This window comes from Balaenoptera acutorostrata, chromosome 11 (genome assembly GCF_949987535.1).
Source record: "Balaenoptera acutorostrata chromosome 11, mBalAcu1.1, whole genome shotgun sequence".
In the NCBI taxonomy this organism is placed as follows: domain Eukaryota; kingdom Metazoa; phylum Chordata; class Mammalia; order Artiodactyla; family Balaenopteridae; genus Balaenoptera; species Balaenoptera acutorostrata.
In genome coordinates, this window is record NC_080074.1 from 62,014,618 (window position 1) to 62,033,396 (window position 18,779).

General features: G+C 41.9%; 1 pseudogene; it reads right to left on the minus strand.

Annotated features, from left to right (window-relative positions):
* Positions 1-754: 754 nt before the first annotated feature.
* LOC103019946 (sorting nexin-6-like) lies at positions 755-1,984 on the minus strand (annotated as a pseudogene).
* Positions 1,985-18,779: the final 16,795 nt, after the last annotated feature.

Sequence of the window (18,779 nt, forward strand, 5' to 3'; positions counted from 1 at the left end):
GAAGATCCCACATGCTGCGGATCAACTAAGCTCACAGGCCACAACTACTGAGTCTGCGCTCTAGATCCCATGAGCCACAACTACTGAGCCCGCATGCTGCAACTACTGAAGCCCGAGGGCCTAGAGCCCGTGCTTAACAACAAAGAGAAGCCACCACAATGAGAAGCCTGCGCATTGCAACAAGGAGTAGCCCTAGCTCGCTGCAACTAGAGAAAGCCTGCTTGCAGCAATGAAGACCCAACGCAGTCAGAAAATAAATCAAAAATCAAAAAAAAAAAAAGTCTGATTAAGATGCTTTACCAGGATACAAGAGTGAACTAAGGTGGTGTACAGTGTTTTTAAAACAAAATTCAAAAAAATGTAACCGCAATCCTTATCTTGTTTGAACAACATATTTTGAAAGGGTTAAACATTAGAAATTACTTAAAGATAAATAAGATTGGCCGCCATAAGGAATACTATTTATAAAATAAACACAGTTATAGAGGCTACTTTAAAAAAGACAGAACTTTGGGCTTCTAAAAAGGAGGAGGGCACGATGATCGGCAACTGTCTGGGGCGCAGGCACAGGAGCGCAGGTCCACAGCACCTGTGGGCGACAACACTCCATTGTTTCTCAGAAAAAGAGAGAGTAGATGCACTTCATCATCGTTTTCTTTTTTTTCCCGGTGAGCAGTAAGTGCCTAACATCATTAAGAAAAAAAGTCAAATCTGAAGGAAGGCAGCCCTTTATAACTGGAAGGTGGAGTGTGGCTTATGTGTCTCCATTTAACCCTGCCAGGCAGTTCTGCAGCAACTGCACGTTACCCTTTGCATGCTTCACTTCTAACTCTGCCAGTTCCACTAAATTTTTTCTGAATGCAGCAACTCTTCTTGTCTTAAAATCTATAAGTTCTTGTTTTGCAGATTCAGATATTTTTTCAGATTTCTGACAACATAATTGTTGGGACATTTCAGCCTGCAGAACATCTTTATTTCTCGCTCTTGCTTTATCCAGTGCTTTATCAGCATTTTCATAATCCACTAGTGACCTAGATCTTCGACAGAAGAGATCCTTAGCAGCTTGAGATTGTCTTAAGTAATATTTTAAAGATCAGAAAGTTTGAAGTCCTCATCAGCTGACATTCGTGCTTCTATTGAATATTTTTCTTGTTTTATCAAACAGTTCTGAAACTTTAAGAAAAACTTGCATATATCTGTAGAATCCTGAGTTTCTAAAGCATATAATGAAGTACCAATTCTATTATAATCGTCTGCAGCATTTTTGTGGAATCTTGTCATCCTATCAGATTTAGGAGATGTGTCCTTAACTCGATTATGTTCTAAAAGGAATGTTCGTTCATGCTCAGAGAAATCATCTACATCTTTTACCTCAGAAACAATTACTCCATCTGCTGATTTAACCATATTTTTTTAAAGCAATCTTCAAGTTTCTCTTTTTTATTTTTTTCCTCACACACTCAAATCTTGATTATATTCCAAGAAGACATGGAAATTTAAATCTTTCCTCAAGATAGGACGTGCTGACACACGACACAGGAACACTTCATGCATTGCAATGGTCTTCTTGAGTATTACCAAATACTCAGCTTCCAGCTCCTGTTTCATCTTTGCGAATTCTTCTTTTGTCATAGACCCTTCTCCTTCTCGAAGTTTCTGTAGTTTTTCCCTTGAAGCATCAAAATCAGGTCTTGGTGGTGCTGGAGGGATAATATAACCTGCATAGTCTTCATTTTCAACGAAGGAATCATGAAGACAGATAAATTCCTAATGTTGTCGAACAACACAAAACTCATTTTGTTCAAAATTTGGCAATGAACTCCTTATGTGAACAGTGAATTTTACTTTATCTCTCTCACTAAGAGCATCAGAAATGTCCATCCACCTGTAGAACAGCATCACTTTGAAAATCTACATTTATTGCTTGACGTCTGCAGTCCCCCTCTGAGAATAAGTTGGGACCATTGTCCAGGCCTTCCGTCATGGCTGTTCCAAGGTGAGGAGGGGCAATATGTTTTATATACAGTGAGATGTAGGGAAATTGGTGCTCTGTTTTTACTTTTAATGCAGCATTACTTCTGCGTATAGATTATTAATATACAGTCAGCTTTTCTAAATTTTCATAAATTTTGACATAAGTTTACATTTGTAAAATCAGCATCAAGATAATAAACATATTTGTCCCCCTCAGAAGTTTCTTTTTTTTTTTTTTTTTTAATTGGGGTATAGTTGCTTTACAATGTTGCCCCTTTGCCATCTACCCTGCCCAGGCAACCACTGACCTAACTTCTGTCACTGTAGAATAGCTTGCATTTTCTAGAGTTTACATAAATAGAATCATATAATATGTTCTCATTATTACCTGGCAACAGTCATCTTTTGACAGACTAGACTAATGGAAGGAAATGTGGATAATTTCTTAAAGAGGATGTATATCTATTTTAAATCATAAGGGGAAATACTTTAAAACTAAATTAATACTCAAGATCATGTGAACTGATCGATTAAGTTCTTCTGGAATTTGTGTGGGAAACTTAAACGCACATAGATTTGACCATTGACAAAATCGGAATACTGCTTTGAGTGTGATGTAATAGAAAATGGATTGGTTTGGGAGCCGTCATCCCTGGAAGAGTGACTTTGAATGAATTATTTAACCTCTCTGAGTTTAGTTGTTTAACCCATAAAATGGGAATAATAAGGACCTCTTTATTGGGTGACTGGGAGGATTCAACTAGACTTGGACATGGACGGTGTCTCACATTCAGATATTAGCTTTTCTTCCCTTAACAGTGATTCTTGTTTCTGTGAGAATATTACTTCAGAATCATAAAGTCATCTAAAAATTACTCAGCATAAAGATAGCCACTTAATAGCCTTTATGAGAACATATCTAGTGTGTGGAGCTGTGTTAATCTATGTAATCTTTTTTACAGCAGCTGATTAACCTTCCTAATTCTGCTTTGTCCTAAATGACATGAAAAAGAATTTGGTATTAGTGTTCCCTGACTTCTCATTGATTAAGGATGTGAGAAGATAGCCAAGAGACCAGGGAGACCATCAGAAATTGATCAAAGAAAGGACCATGGGTAAACTCCAAAGTGGATAACCCATACAGAGAAAAGAGTGAGGTCATGATGGCAGTTAAAATGAACCAAGTGCTTACTACATGCTAGGCTTTGTGCTAAGGCTTTACCTGAATTGTTGCATTTAACCCTCATAACAAACCTTTGCGTTAAGAACTATTATTGGGCCCATTCTACAGATGAGTAAATCAAGGCTTAGAGAAGTTAAGTAACTAATTCAAGTTCAAACAGATGGAAGTGACAAAGATGGATTCAGACCTAGATCTCTGCCTTCAGAGCTCAAAATACTTTTAGAGAAGCACAGAAGAATCCCAGGCTCGAGAGGTTTTCTGCTCTTAGAAAGGGAAGAAAGGAAACTACTACCAAAATTCTGTCCTGAATTTTAGGAAAGCAACCATCCACAATGAGTGACTGAGTGGGATTCAATCACTTCTTGATGATCTTTTCTGGACCGTCTGACCATGTGTCACCTATTTTAGGTCTTCCTCACCCCCCAGCGTCACCTGCAACACAGGCCCTTGATTTCCCTCACTGTTGGAAAAATTCTCCTATTGTTGAATCTCAGTCATCCCACTGAAGTGGAGGCCCTCCAGTTCTGGCTAACACCCACTTCCCTCCAGGGCTATTTGTCGAGGAGGGGGTGAGTATGGACTTAATGACATGCTTTCCTTAACAATTTTCCAAACCTATCATCTAGGATAGGGTTTATTAGCATTCATCAACAACACCCCAGCAAAGTAGTTTTATAGGATGAGCCCACTACCTGTTTAGGAATCTGGAAGGCTAAGGAATTTGTACCAAGACTTGGAATTCAGGGATTTTTAACCCCAGTCCCTCCTGTACCACATGGCCTTCAGTAAGCTGTATGGTTTCTTTGGTTGTCCATCCTCTCCTTGTCTTCCCTCCATGTCCACCACCATCATCTCTGCTGGCAGAGTGAAGGCTTGAGTTTTGCCTTACTTCCCACGGAACTAATTAAAGTCTATAAAGTACTTTGAGAATATTCAGCGTGGGGTTCTTGCCAAGACAGAATTACAGGTGGGAATGGCAAGGAATAGGAATAGGCTAAAACTAGGATAGTTGAGTTGTTCTAAGGAAGGCTCAGATAAGCCTCTTTCCACTATGAATCTTAAGGCTCTTTCTCTATGCTTGCTCAGCCATCTCAGGGAAGAGTTCACTTCTTTTCCCCTTTCCCAGGCTCAGATATAAGGCAAAGTGGGACCTGAGTTCTGTTGTTCCGTCTGCCCTTTCCCCTCAAAATCACACACACAACCCTTCAGACAATACTTGTCTTATGAAAAGGAAATGGTTGGATTACATATTAGTCTGGAACAAAGTTCTCAGATGCAGGATGTTGATTGTTGTATCTTCTGTGCTTTCAACTGTGGTTGGTTAATCACTGCTCTTGAACTTCCGCTCTAGCACAGCCTTGACATGGGCACCTCTGGTCGGGGGGACTCTTCTGAAGAGTCAGGTCCTGTCCAGGAGGAGTTTACCTATAAAGGCAAAACACACACAATAAAAGCAACCTGAGAACAATTACAAAGCAACACATTAATACAGGCAAAATAAAATAGCACAACGGATGTTGTGGATTCTGCTTTGCTTGATAGGTTTAGGAATATCCCTATTTGAAAGCAGGAACCTTTTGGCTTTAATACTCATCACTCATGTTACAAAAGCCTCAGTCTTTGGGGTCTTTTAAATATGTCCTGCTTTTAAGCAGGTCAGCTGTACTTTGGGTATTTCTCCCTTTCTTCTCTCACCATCTCATGAAACACTTTCTGGCTCCATTTCCCCCACTCCCATATCCTGAATAACAAAGGCTTTCTACTGTCCAAATCAACCTGTTCCCTTGGAACATATCATGGAACCAGCCAATAAGCTGCCAGGTGAAGGGAAACAGGGTTGTTAAATATTCTTTAGTACAAGTCTCAAATGTGCGAATGCTGATGTGGAGTAAGGAGGATGATGGTTGGAAGAGATATCTACCCCCCATAAATTCTCAGAGATTAAACTCCACGTCCTTTGAACCAAAGGCTTCCAAGACCTTTTACCTTTTTAGGAAAGGCCCTCTGTCATCTCAGTTGTCCACATTACTGGCAGCAAACTATGACACTGATAGCCAAAAGAGGAGATTTCTGATGCAGTTGGGAAGGTGTTCTCTGAGGGGTCTGATCCAGCAAGAAGGGTTTCTCTAGGAGGAGTGGCTATCAGCAGTGTTTCATTCTGCTCTCACCAAATGATAGAGTAAGGAGATGGCCAAGCCCAAGGATGCAGGGTAACAGGAACAAGCTGGGTCAAGACAAAACATTTGCTGCAAATAATTCCAAAATGTTCACAAACAGAGATAATGGCAAAATGAACAGACAATAAGTGGGAAAAGGTCAACTCTCACCAAAATTATATTCTCATTGGAAGAAGAAATAAGAGGAAAAGGAACTCTAGTTTTGGGAAGGGAAGGAGATCATGGAGATGACCCCTAGCACCAGCATCACCCTGCAGCTGTGGTTTCAGGCCAGGGGGTTATGTTTTCAGACTTGCAAGGTTGATGACTACAGTCCTGGAAGAGAAGGTTCTCTTCATTGTGTGGGTTCAGCCAAGTCTAACAGGCCCAATTTTCTCAATCAGTTCTACTCTACACTGCAGGTTTTCTCTTCTTCCCTACCACCTTCAGTGTGCACCTATGTTCCTGATCTCCTTTTTTCTTCAAACCACATATAAGGCTTTTTGGAATCCACTGGATGCACTCAAGGAAAGTGGATGAACTATATCTTAATACAGAGCAAGCTCCTCTGACACAGATCAAATAATACATTTTATGAACTTGAAATGGCAGAAGGGCCAATCATAATTATTTGATGCCTGCCCCAAAATCTTCTATGGTTTTGGCCAGGTATCAAATATTCAATAATATCAAGGAATAATATCAAAAACTACCTGGCCTGGCCCAGAGGACCTTACAGTTTAAGTGGAGAAACAAAACACAAAGACACATGAGAACAATCACAAAGCTCACATAAATCTAGGCGAAATTACACAGCACGTTTTGGAAAAGGAGGGATTGAAGCTAGATTTAGTTCTGTTCTTCTATTTATTTATTTGTCTATTTGTTTGTTTGTTGGTTGGTTTGTTTGTTTGTTTTGGTTATGCTGGGTCTTAGTTGTGGCACATAGGATCTTCGTTGTGGCATGCGGACTCAGTCGCAGCATGTGGACTCTTAGTTGTGGCATGTGGACTCTTAGTTGTGGCATGCATGCGGGATCTAGTTCCCCAACCAGGGATTGAACGCAGGCCCCCTGCATTGGCAGCGTGGAGTCTTACCCACTGGACCACCAGGAAAGTTCCAGTTCTGTTCTTCTTAACAACCATTTCTGAGCATTCACTGTCAGCCTGGCACAATGCTAAGAGGTACTTTATATCCTTCTTTTCTTCTAATCCTCACAAACCTTCGTGGTAGGAATTGTTACCACCGTTTCAGAGACAAGATTAAGTAACTTGCCCTACTAAGCAGGAGAATGGGTTGTAACCCAGACCTATGTGACTCAAAACTTGTGCCTTTAACTATCACCTCATATTGTATCCTTCTGCAGAAGAACTTTCTACCTGGAAAGAAGTTTAAACTCTTTCTTTGCTTTAGAGGAGGTTGGACAACTTAGAGGCAGTATTGTGAAAATAGAGGAATGAATTACATGAACTTCTATCTTTGCCTGATTGGCTCACTCAGCTCTAATCCTTGGGCCAAGGGGAAAAAAAAACAAAAGCAAAACACTACAAGCTCAAGAGATGCTAAGGTTGCACATCTAAGAGCCTTGGGCTGAAAGGCATTTTGAGAGGTCATTCTCCTGCTTCCCCATAGAAGGCCCTTTAGATTCCATGGAATTCACTTTGGGAAAGTGGATGAACAATATCTTAATACAGAGCTAGCTCCCTTGCCATAGAAGATCACATAAAGCATTTCATGAACTTCTAGATTGATTAGTCCTCAGTGTAGCTTTTGTTGTTTCACTGGACTCAGTGAAATTAATAGAAAGGGATATTCTGGGGATCTCTCCTTTGACTTTCTGGCATGGCAGTTTTTCCATAGCTCTAGCCTCAATCCTTGCTGCTGCGAGATAAGCATGAGAGCTTTACTGGGGCTTGGAAATACGCCACATACACTCTGTGCAACATAAAGCTATGTACAATGGTCAGTATCCTCTAAGAACTTATGCCGTCATATATAGGTAATTACAATAAAAGCAGGATTCAATATGGGAGGAGTATGAAAAGAGCCTATAGTTCTTAGTACCAAGAGCCCCTTCAGTCAATGATATTTACCCAAATGCTAATGAAGCCACAGTCTATTTGAGAAAGTCTTGAGCAAGAAGGCAGGACCCTTGGGTCCTATGCTCCGTTTGTGCTACCAGCTCACTCTCTCCCAGTGCTCATGGAACATTTATTGGGCACTGACGCTGTACAAGCACTGGGTATACAGAGATGACTGTGATGTGACCCTGCCAGCAAAGCTCTCACATACACCGTGGATCCGTGTCCCATCCAACATCAGCATGGAGTTTAATTTGGGAGTGTTGGGGAGAGCACAGGGATTAATGCTAAGAGTGCTGAGTCAACAGTTTCTCCACCCCCACCCCCCCACCCCTGCTTCCTCAGAAAGTGGGAAAGTTGTAGGAAACCACATGAGTTTCACTAATCCCCCATCAATAGCACCCACTGCATTACTGGCCTCATTATTTCTTTTTTATTTTAACATCTTTATTGGAGTATAATTGCTTTACAATGGTGTGTTAGTTTCTGCTGCGTAACAAAGTGAATCAGCTATACATATACATATATCCCCATATCCCCTCCCTCTTGCGTCTCCCTCTCCCCCTCCCTCTCCCACCCCTCTAGGTGGTCACAGTGCCCCGAGCTGACTCCCTGGTGCCGTGCGGCTGCTTCCCTTCGTTGATCACAGACTTGCTTAGTTACGGTGACAGACTCCTCCTGGTTGGTGGGGGTGGGAGGACTGGGGCAAGAAATAAGTGTGAGAAGGTACAGGGGGACTGTGAATGCAGGCCACCCAGTCCCACCCTCACGGTCCAGGACAGGAGCTAAGGTGAGAAAGAAATCTCTGATCAGTGATATTGACCCTCTCGCCACTGCCTTCCCCACAAATAATAAAACCTCTAGGAATAAGGTGGAAAAATCAACTTCCTCTGATAGCTATTTTCTTAGTATAACTTCCTTCTTTAGGCTTTTTTCTTTTTAATTATTAGCACCTTTAATTATTATTTATTTATTATTATTATTATTTTTTGGCTGTGTTGGGTCTTCGTTTCTGTGCAAGGGCTTCCTCTAGTTGCGGCAAGCGGGGGCCACTCTTCATTGCGGTGCGTGGGCCTCTCACTATCGTGGCCTCTCTTGTTGCAGAGCACAGGCTCCAGACGCGCAGGCTCAGTAGTTGTGGCTCACGGGCCTAGTTGCTCCGCAGCATTTGGGATCTTCCCAGACGAGGGCTCAAACCCATGTCCCCTGCATTAGCAGGCAGATTCTCAACCACTGCGCCACCAGGGAAGCCCAGGCTTTTAAAATATCTGGTAATTAGAGAGAAACAGCAATACCGTGTCAGTATTAAACCACAAATATAATTCTTGGTGCACAGTAAGTACCGAATATTTGTTGAATACATGAAAGGTTACAGAGAGACAAAATAATAGGGACAAAGGCATACAGAGAAAGCAATCTGATGGTGTATTTATGTTGGGTTACCTGAATCAAAGCACTGTTTCCCTTCCACTAAAATCACCAATCACATGACAGAGTTGACAACACCAGAAGGCACTTTTAGCATGATACGCATGTATCTAGCGACCAAATGAGAGGAATAAAGAAGGGAGGAGGAAGAGAGCTTTTTTTCTGTGTGAGTAGTTACGTGCAGCAGTCGCAAAAAGGCTGAGGTGGAAAAGCAGAAAATAGGCAAGGCAAGGTCAGAAAGACTGAACCAGCTACGTGTCAGAAGAAAAGGTGTGGAACAGAATGGGCATTTCAGGCTGTAGACAGGGAAGGTTTGGGGCTGATCCAGAGAGCCACATCTTCAAGTAACATGATTTAGTTCTTTTGTGGCCTTGAACTGACCTCACCTTGCCACTCCTGCCATACCTATCCCAGGTACTCAATAAATACTCTTGGTTTAATCTCAGGAAACTCTTGATCAATTGTGCTAATAAAAATGAAGTAGACAATGAAAATTTTTTTTATTTGGTTTTGCCTAAGGAGTTATACCTTAGCAATTACAATTTATATAAGCACTCATTTGAAAGAGTTTGCAATGCCGATTTGGGAATGACTGGGGTAGGGCAGCCACGATGCATGTTGACAGGCAAGAAACAGTCAAGTTAGGTGTTTTTTTTTTTAATCTATTTTTGGCTGCATTGGGTCTTTGTTACTGCATGCAGGCTTTCTCTAGTTGCAGAGAGCGGGGGCTACTCTTCATTGCGGTGCACGGGCTTCTCACTGCGGTGGCTTCTCTTGTTGCAGAGCACAGGCCCTAGGCGCGAGGTTTCAGTAGTTGTGGCTCGCGGGCTCAGTAGTTGTGGCTCACGGGCTCAGTAGTTGTGGCTCACGGGCTCTAGAGCACAGGCTCAGTAGTTGTGGCATATGGGCTTAGTTGCTCCGCGGCACGTGGGATCTTCCTAGACCAGGGCTCGAACCCTTGTCCCCTGCATTGGCAGGCGGATTCTTAACCACTGAGCCCCAGGGAAGTCCCAAGTTAGGTTTTTAAATTTCCTGAAGATAACTGACATGCCAACGTTTAAGGGTTGACAATTTGTACCCACATTCTGAACTATATAATTTATGGAAATTTCTTTAATGTCCCCATCTTTCATTTGTCATAGTCATCATCAGCTATAGATATATCTCAGGGTTGTTTCTCTCTTCTTTTATATAAACTAGCTATGCCTTATTCTAGTAGAGTATTAAACTGCCTATAAAGCTCCCTAAATTAATCACCCAATAGTTTAAGCATAATAAACATGTGAACTGTCTCAGTTAATTGGCCCAAGAAATTGTGTTCATCCCCAGAATCATATTTTTCTTCTCCCTCACACTTCCCCTGTCACCCTGAGTTAATGTCAGAAGCAAGAAAAAGTTATTCTTGACAAATGCTGGCTTCATATCCAGAATTAGAGCAAGACCTTAAATAGGAATTTAAGAAATAATTCACTGACTTGGAGGATCATCAGATGATGTGTAGGTCAGTGACTCCTGAGATGACCACCTTGCGTTCAGGGGGCCGAGGGAAAATCCAGGGGCAGGAGGAGATCCCCTTCCTAAAGGTGGAGTCCAGTCCCATGGAGGAGATGGGACAGCACTCATGACACAGGGACCAAGGCAAAGAGAGACAAGGACAGACCAGGAGGCACTTTATTGAGCTGTAGAGGTAAATGCTGGAAAGACGTGAAGAAACAAAATAGAGAAAAATTAAGTCAAGAAGTAAAGGATTAACATGACGGGATAGCTTTTCTGGTAAGCGGCCTGAAGTGACCTCTAAAAAATGGTTTGCTATTCACTAGATGCAGAGAACCCCACAAAATCATGCAAATCAAGAGGTTCAAACCTTCGTGTTCACTTTAAGAACACTCCTGAAACTTCCCAGGCTATTAAGGGTATGCTTATCCAAAAAGCCACCAAGTTATCTGAAGGATGTCACTTTACAGAGCAATGTATGCCATTCCGTCGTTACAGTGGTGGAGTTGGTAGGTGGGCCCAGGCCAAAGAGTGGGGCTGGATGCAGGGTTGGTGGCCCAAAATGAGTGCTGAATTTTTACTGCACATGCTCAGAAATGCAGAGAGTAGTGCTGACCTTAAGGGCTTAGATGTAGATTCTCTGGTCATTGAGCACATCCAGGTGAACAAAGCCCCCAGGATGCGGCGCAGGACTTACAGAGCTCATGGTCGGATCAACCCATACATGAGCTCTCCCTGCCACAATGAGATGATCCCTACTGAAAAAGCACAGATTGTTCCTAAACCAAAAGAGGAGGTTTCACAGAAGAAAAAGATATCCCAGAAGAAACTGAAGAAACAAAAACTTACGGCCTGGGAATAAATACTGCAAAAAAATAAATACAAATAAAAGTTTTTTTAAAATGAAGGGCTATATATAAGATGCCACGTGTGCATCTCCATGTGTGTTTTGCAAGAAGCAGCAGGAAAAGGTGGTGGAAAAGGAGTGGACCTAGATCTGTGGAGAGAAGCAAGGAGAGGGCCTCAAGTCTGGGGAAGAAGGCCAGAGGGTGAAAGACAGGGAGGCGTGATGAAAACTAGGTCACCAGCCTTCTGTCCTCTTGGTCTATTCAGATCCACACCCCCCCCCCCCCATTGGTGGGCAGGCCAGTAGCTTCTTGTAAGGCCTCTTGACCCATGAAATACATCTTCAGGGTCCAGAGAGTGAAAAGAGTGATCTTATTTACATACGGCTCTGAGCCTCTACTGAGGAACACTCAGAGTTAAGTCCACTCTAACATGAAAAGATGGGGACTGGGAGAGAACCATCTTCAACAGCATAATGGGCTTCAAATCTCTGAAGAGTTATTATTTGCAGGGCTACTGGCAGCAGTTCTTCATTCTTTCTAGGGAAATAAAAACCACAAGGAAATAGAATGAAACTACAGAAGCAAGGATTGAGTTAGACAGAGGAAACATTTCCTGACTGAAACAACCCCCCTCTTTGGTAGTCTTTAGGGCAGGCTTTATGATACCCACGCATCAGGATGACTTAGATGCCAATTAGTTGACCTTGTTGGAAAATAGTGCTAAATGCAATGTTTCATTGTAGAACTCAAATATTTCCTCATGTGTAAGATGGGCAAAATAATACTATTTCACAGAGATGGCATGTGAGAAAATGCATAGAGGCCCCTAGTAGGTGGTGTGTGTTTTTGTTGTGTGTGTGTGTGTGTGTATGAGAGAGAGAAATCATTTCCTCAGTAAATATTGACACATTTTTTTTGCTCCCCCTCAGTTTTCTTAAATATAAAATGAGTATGGACTGCATCCTTCAGAGGGCTTAATGTGAATATCAAAGGGATTCCATAGATGGGAAATATTTAGATACTGTAAACTACCACACACAAAGATATATGTTATCATTAGAATCTCTGTGAAAGTATTTTACCAGCTGCCAATATATGGAGACCCCTTTTATCACAGGTCAGTTTCTTTGCATTACAAACAAAGGCTATATCCATAACTCTTGCCCTTGGCTGAGAATAACACCCCTACACTGCTGGAAAAAAATCCAAAAGACTCTAAAAACTCAAACTTCCCTGACTTCAGGTCAGTCCTAGCACATGAGAAGAAAGATAATAAGAAAGATCATAAGTTGGTCAGGCCTGAGTTCAAATCCCAATATCACTATTACTTAATATCTTTGAACCTTGGTTTTCTTGTTCACAAAATGGAGATAAGTACTATCATTTGGATTGTTTTAAGGTTTTAATGAAATCAAATATATAAAAGGCCTGGCCTATTGAGGATGGTCTTTGAGTATTAGTTCTCTTCCCATGAGACGCATTGCATCCTATTACTGGTCAGGGTTCTGCTTGGAGATGGTAGCGTGAACACATTGATGTCTAACAAGTTAAGATTTGGAGCAATGTGTAAAGGGAAGGGGGAACGACAGAGAACATCTAAAACAGGACTGCTGCGCCTTGAACAGAATGGCCATCGTTTCCCTAATCTCTTCCTCCCTTTCCGTGTCCTTCTCCAATAGACATCCCTCATTTTTACCTGTAGGCTGATGTGCCCCTTTAAATGGTTTCCAGCCTCAAATTAGTCTCCGGGTCCTGCTTTGTCCAGGAGAATGGCGCAAGGGGACCGGCAATTAAGAGAAGATACTTTCACCCAGGGCTTGCCCAATTTTGAAAATTGGTCCAATATATGCACATGATAGCTTTCAAAGACCTTCTGCTCCTGACGAAATGGAGCATGTTTCCACATCCCACACCTTGCTAGGGAAGAAGGAAGGAGCGTTCAGGGAAAGCTGAGGTCTACAGGTGTGTTTGTGTACCTCCACACGCACACTCATTAGAACATGTGTCTGAATGGATATGTATTAGTGGAGGGGAAGGTGGCGTACTCTGTGTCTTGGGAGGCTTGCTATTTAGGTGAATGTATGATTAGTGAGTGTACACGTTGGATTACTGCTGAAGTGCAGTGTATGTATACAGGTGCTAATGTCTATCTAGCATGGCATAGGTGCTAAGGACAGGTGTGCGTATTGTATATGTCGGTGTTTGTGCCTGAGAAATATGATGGCAAAAAGCCACATGCAGATAGAACTCAATTACCAAATTAAAGTGGAAAGACAAAGTCATATACATATGGCTTTGAACTGAATTTGTCAGGCAAAAACTTACTTTTCTATTCTCAGTGTCTCTCGGTCCAGTCTTCAGACTAAACCACTAAAATATAAGCATCATGAGGGCAGGAATTTTGATTGTCTTGTTAACTGATGTATCCTCAGCACCTAAAACAAAGAGTACGTGGCACATAGTAGATGTGAGATAAATATCGAGATAAATATTGGAAGAAATATCTTATAAATGAAGAAGTGATTTATTTAAACCACCCCGGGCCCATTCTGGCTTGAACAATTAATGGGGGAGTTGGGTTGTTGGCAAAGAAAGACTAGGGACCAGCTGGACACTGATACTCGAGGAAGAGGAAGCATATGAAGAATGAAGCCAGAAGAATTCATCCAGGAAGGCTCCTTGGATGGATGGAGATGTGGAACAGAGAACTGTCAACATTCTATGCAAGAAGTTATCCATTAAGTATTTGTTCTTTAACATTTTATGAATATCTAGTGTGTGGAAGATTCAGTGTTTGGTGGTGTGGTTATAAAGACGAGCAAGCTGTGGTCTTGAGGTATGCATTTTGGTGAAGACCAATGTGAAAACAGACAACCATTATAAAATGGGCATGGGCCTCAGTAAAGGTTTGTAAAAAGTGCTCTGGGAGCAGGTGGGATGGGAGAGGAGCTAGGTTTTGAAGCCTGAGTTCTTCCGCACTTGCCAAGCACAGAAGGGGACAGGGTTTTCCAAGCAGAGTAGGGCGAAGTCCATTATGTTTTGTAGGAACGGGAAGGGGCAGGGCTTATTGTGCACAGTGGCAATGACACAGAGGATGCACAAGGAATCCAGGCTTTTAGATGCAAAGATTTCCTAGAGATGTTGTCTTAAAGCAGATCATCCATAAAGCAAAAACCTAATGGCACGTGTACTTTATCCTGACTGCACATGTAGCATTGATTTCATACTTGTAGTCAAACAGCAAAAAGAGGGCAAGGTGTGGATAAAGGTATTAAGAAGATACATGGAGATTCTTATTAGACAATATCAAATGAACAGAGTTGTAAGATGCAAAAGAAAGGAAAAGGGAAAATAGCTACTGAAGAGACATTTTTCATAAATCCACTTAAGGGAACATGGCACACATATAGAAAAATGGCTCAAAACCACAAAGCAACATATAAATAGTGCAAATAAATACAGTATAGACTGAGTCCCCTGGTGCTATGTAAACACACAATAAACAAGAAGCCAGTATTGGGTGAGGAGAACTAGGGAATGCTTCCTGGAGGATGGAGATTTAATTATCAGCAATGCTGGGGTAAGTGTATGTTAAATAGAGTTACTTGGGAATGCATCAAGCCACATTCAAAAAATAGGCAGAGTGAGAAAATTCTCAGAGCCCCCCGGCTCACTCCCATCCTGGGTTGTTTTTTTTTTTTTGGCCTGCCCCAATGAGCACATTGCTCATTTGCCACTTTGAACAATGTTTTCATTTCCTGTGCTGGCAGATACCCCTTCAGACACCCCATTCAGTTTCTCACAGACAGTTATGACTTTCAGATTTCCTGTGGCTCCAGGAGTATGGGGTCAGGTAGCCCTAGACCACGAGGAGGCAATTATCCAGGTAATTTAGGAGCCAGACTACTTTATTTGAATATCAAGTTCATCCATCCAATTTTCTGCTCCCCAAAGCCCTGGCAGCTGACTATCCCAAGACCAACGCATGCAACACCAAATCTTGGAGAACTTAACCCATTCTGGCTTGGCCAATTAATGGGGGAGTTGGGTTGTCCAGTAAAATGCAGCTGTACTGACATCGTGCAGGGTCCTTGGGCCTCAACCACCTTTTCTATCTGCCATGTGGTTTGATATACACGGTAATCTTCAAGAGCCTGTGTTAATTTCCTGTAGATGGAAGGGTACAGACTAGCTTCAGGTTTTGTTAGGTTTGAAAGTCACTGTATGTCACTTATATAAAAAAGGAATGTGAGTCTGAAAGGACTCCTCACCACGGGGATCTCTAAACTGGAAGACTGGGAATTCCCTGGCGGTCCAGTGGTTAGAACTCTTGTGCTTTCACTGCCCAGGTTCAATCCTTGGCTGGGGAATTAAGATCCCACAAGCCGCGCAGCGCGGCCAAAAAAAAATGTGTTGAATAATGGAATGAATAAATTCTGTCATCACTTATACAAAAATAAATAAATAAATAAATAAACTGGAAGACTGTTAGCCTAGAGTCCCGTCAATACAGACTGCCTGCCCTAGAGGTAGGTTTGAGAAGTATTTAAGAGTGAAAAGGAGAAGATTTGGTAATTTAAACAATGGTGGAGAGGGAGAGGAAGGAGTCAAGAATGATGACCAGGTTTCCGGCACAGGCAACTGGATGCCCCCAACTGAAGTGGGGTCTACAAAAGAAAGAGCAGGTTTAAGGCTTCCCTGGTGGCGCAGTGGTTGAGAATCTGCCTGCCAATGCAGGGGACACGGGTTCGAGCCCTGGTCTGGGAAGATCCCACATGCCGCGGAGCAACTAGGCCCGTGAGCCACAGCTACTGAGCCTGCGCGTCTGGAGCCTGTGCTCCGCAACAAGAGAGGCCGCGATAGTGAGAGGCTCGCGCACTGCGATGAAGAGTGGCCCCCGCTCGCCACAACTAGAGAAAGCCCTCACACAGAAACGAAGACCCAACACAGCCAAAAATAAATAAATAAATAAATAAAATAAAATTTAAAAAAAAAAAAAAAAAAAGAAAGAGCAGGTTTAGAGGAAGTAGGTGAGTTCTACTTTTGGGCACATTAAATCTGAGCTACATGGGAGTGGACAGCGGCTGGATACATCAGTCTGCTCTAGACTTGCTTGCTCTGTGTAAGTATTCGGGTTTATTTCATGCTCACGTGGCCTGTACCTCCTGCCGTATTTCATGTCCTCCAATGATGCTTGATGCCTAATGCTTCTTTAGTATCCACCTGCAGAGAACCTCATATGGGGTCCACACACAATTGAGTCTAATACTTGTTGTTGATTAATGAGCTGGGGAAAAAAGATATTTGAATGCCCTTCAAGAGAAACTTCCTCCCTCACAACTTGCTTGTTTGGGGGAGGGTGTTTCTTTGGACCCAGTATAGCCCAGTTTAGACAAACAGCTTTGCTGCTTCAGTCTGCTCTTTTTCTTTCTTGAAATGGTCCTGTTGTGTCTATTCATTAGGTTTTTAAGTTGTTAAACTATATTAAACTGAAGTTAGGGTAGATGATTTCATACGTCTGTCATCCTGACTGCATTCCTTTCTATTATTTTATTCTATTACTTTATACCATAAGAAGGATTGAGAGCCAAACCCAACTTGTCCCAACCCCGTTGCAAATGTACACACATCAAATAATGATAAGAGGACACAGGGAGAGGACTCGACGTGGGAGACCAGACACTTTTTTCTTCTTTTTTTTTTAACATCTTTATTGGAGTATAATTGCTTTACAATGGTGTGTTAGTTTCTGCTTTATAACAAAGTGAATCAGCTATACATATACATATATTCCCATTTCCCCACCATCTTGCATCTCCCTCCCACCCTCCCTATCCCACCCCTCTAGGTGGTCACAAAGCACCAAGCTGATCTCCCTGTGCCATGAGGCTGCTTCCCACTAGCTATCTATTTTACATTTGGTAGTGTATATATGTCCAAGTCACTCTCTCACTTTGTCCCAGCTTACCCTTCTCCCTCTCCATGTCCTCAAGTCCATTCTCTAGTAGGTCTGGTCTTTATTCCCATCCTGCCGCTAGGTTCTTCATAACCTTTTTTTTTTTTTTAGATTCCATATATATGTGTTAGCATACGCTATTTGTTTTTCTCTTTCTGACTTACTTCACTCTGTATGACAGACTCTAGGTCCATCCACCTCACTATAAATAACTCAATTTAATTTCTTTTTATGGCTGAGTAATATTCCATTGTATAAATGTGCCACATCTTCTTTATCCATTCATCTGTCGATGGACACTTAGGTTGCTTCCATGTCCTGGCTATTGTAAATAGAGCTGCAATGAATATTGTGGTACGTGACTCTTTTTGAATTATGGTTTTCTCAGGGTATATGCCCAGTAGTGTGACTGCTGGGTCATATGGTCGTTCTATTTTTAGTTTTTTAAGGGACCTCCATACTGTTCTCCATAGTGGCTGTATCAATTTACATTCCCACCAACAGTGCAAGAGGGTTCCCTTTTCTCCACACCCTCTCCAGCATTTATTGTTTCTAGATTTTTTGATGATGGCCATTCTGACTGGTGTGAGGTGATACCTCATTGTACTTTTGATTTGCATTTCTCTAATGATTAGTGATGTTGAGCATCCTTTCATGTGTTGGTTGGCAATCTGTATATCTTCTTTGGAGAAATGTCTATTTAGGTCTTCTGCCCATTTTTGGATTGGGTTGTTTGTTTTTTTGATATTGAGCTGCATGAGCTGCTTGTATATTTTGGAGATTAATCCTTTGTCAGTTGCTTCATTTGCAAATATTTTCTCCCATTCTGAGGGTTGCCTTTTCGTCTTGTTTATGGTTTCCTTTGCTGTGCAAAAGCTTTTAAGTTTCATTAGGTCCCATTTGTTTATTTTTGTTTTTAGTTCCATTTCTCTAGGAGGTGGGTCAAAAAGGATCTTGCTGTGGTTTATGTCATAGAGTGTTCTGCCTATGTTTTCCTCTAAGAGTTTTATGGTGTCTGAGACCAGAGACTTTTGAACCATCTATTTGTGATAGAAACACCTTATGCTCCCCCATACGAAGAAGCAGTAGTGTTGACTCTTTTTTCCCCATTTTCTCAATGCTATGAAGAGTACTCCATCCCCAGGCCTCCAGTTTATGGAAACTGGGAGCTAATTTTTAAATTCCCCCTAATCTTTACCTTATACAGTCAAGCCATTACCAAACCCTTCACATTCTTCCACCTTATTATCTCTCAGATTCTACTCTTCTCTCTTCTGAGTTCTTGGCTCTAGAAATCAGAGCCTGAAGCAGAAGTTTATGTGATAATACTTTATTGAGGGGTACAATCCCAGGGAAGTAAGAGTGAAGGATGAGGAAAGCAAAGCAGGAAAAAGGAGCAAATCAAAAAGATTGTGTTACATAGCTTGCCATGGCTTCTTGAAAAGTTGTTGCCTCACATGGGAGGACATCTTCAAATGGGCCAAGTGAAGCAACTGTATCCCCAGTCTCTCTAGGGGAATGAAGGAAAACATTTAACTGCTAACTCCCATTATTCAATTTTTGTCCCTTGAGGTGTTAACTGCCTCAGGTATGTGTGTATACATGTTTATATGTGTGTGTGTGTGTGTGTGTGTGTGTGTGTGTATGCTGTGTACAATC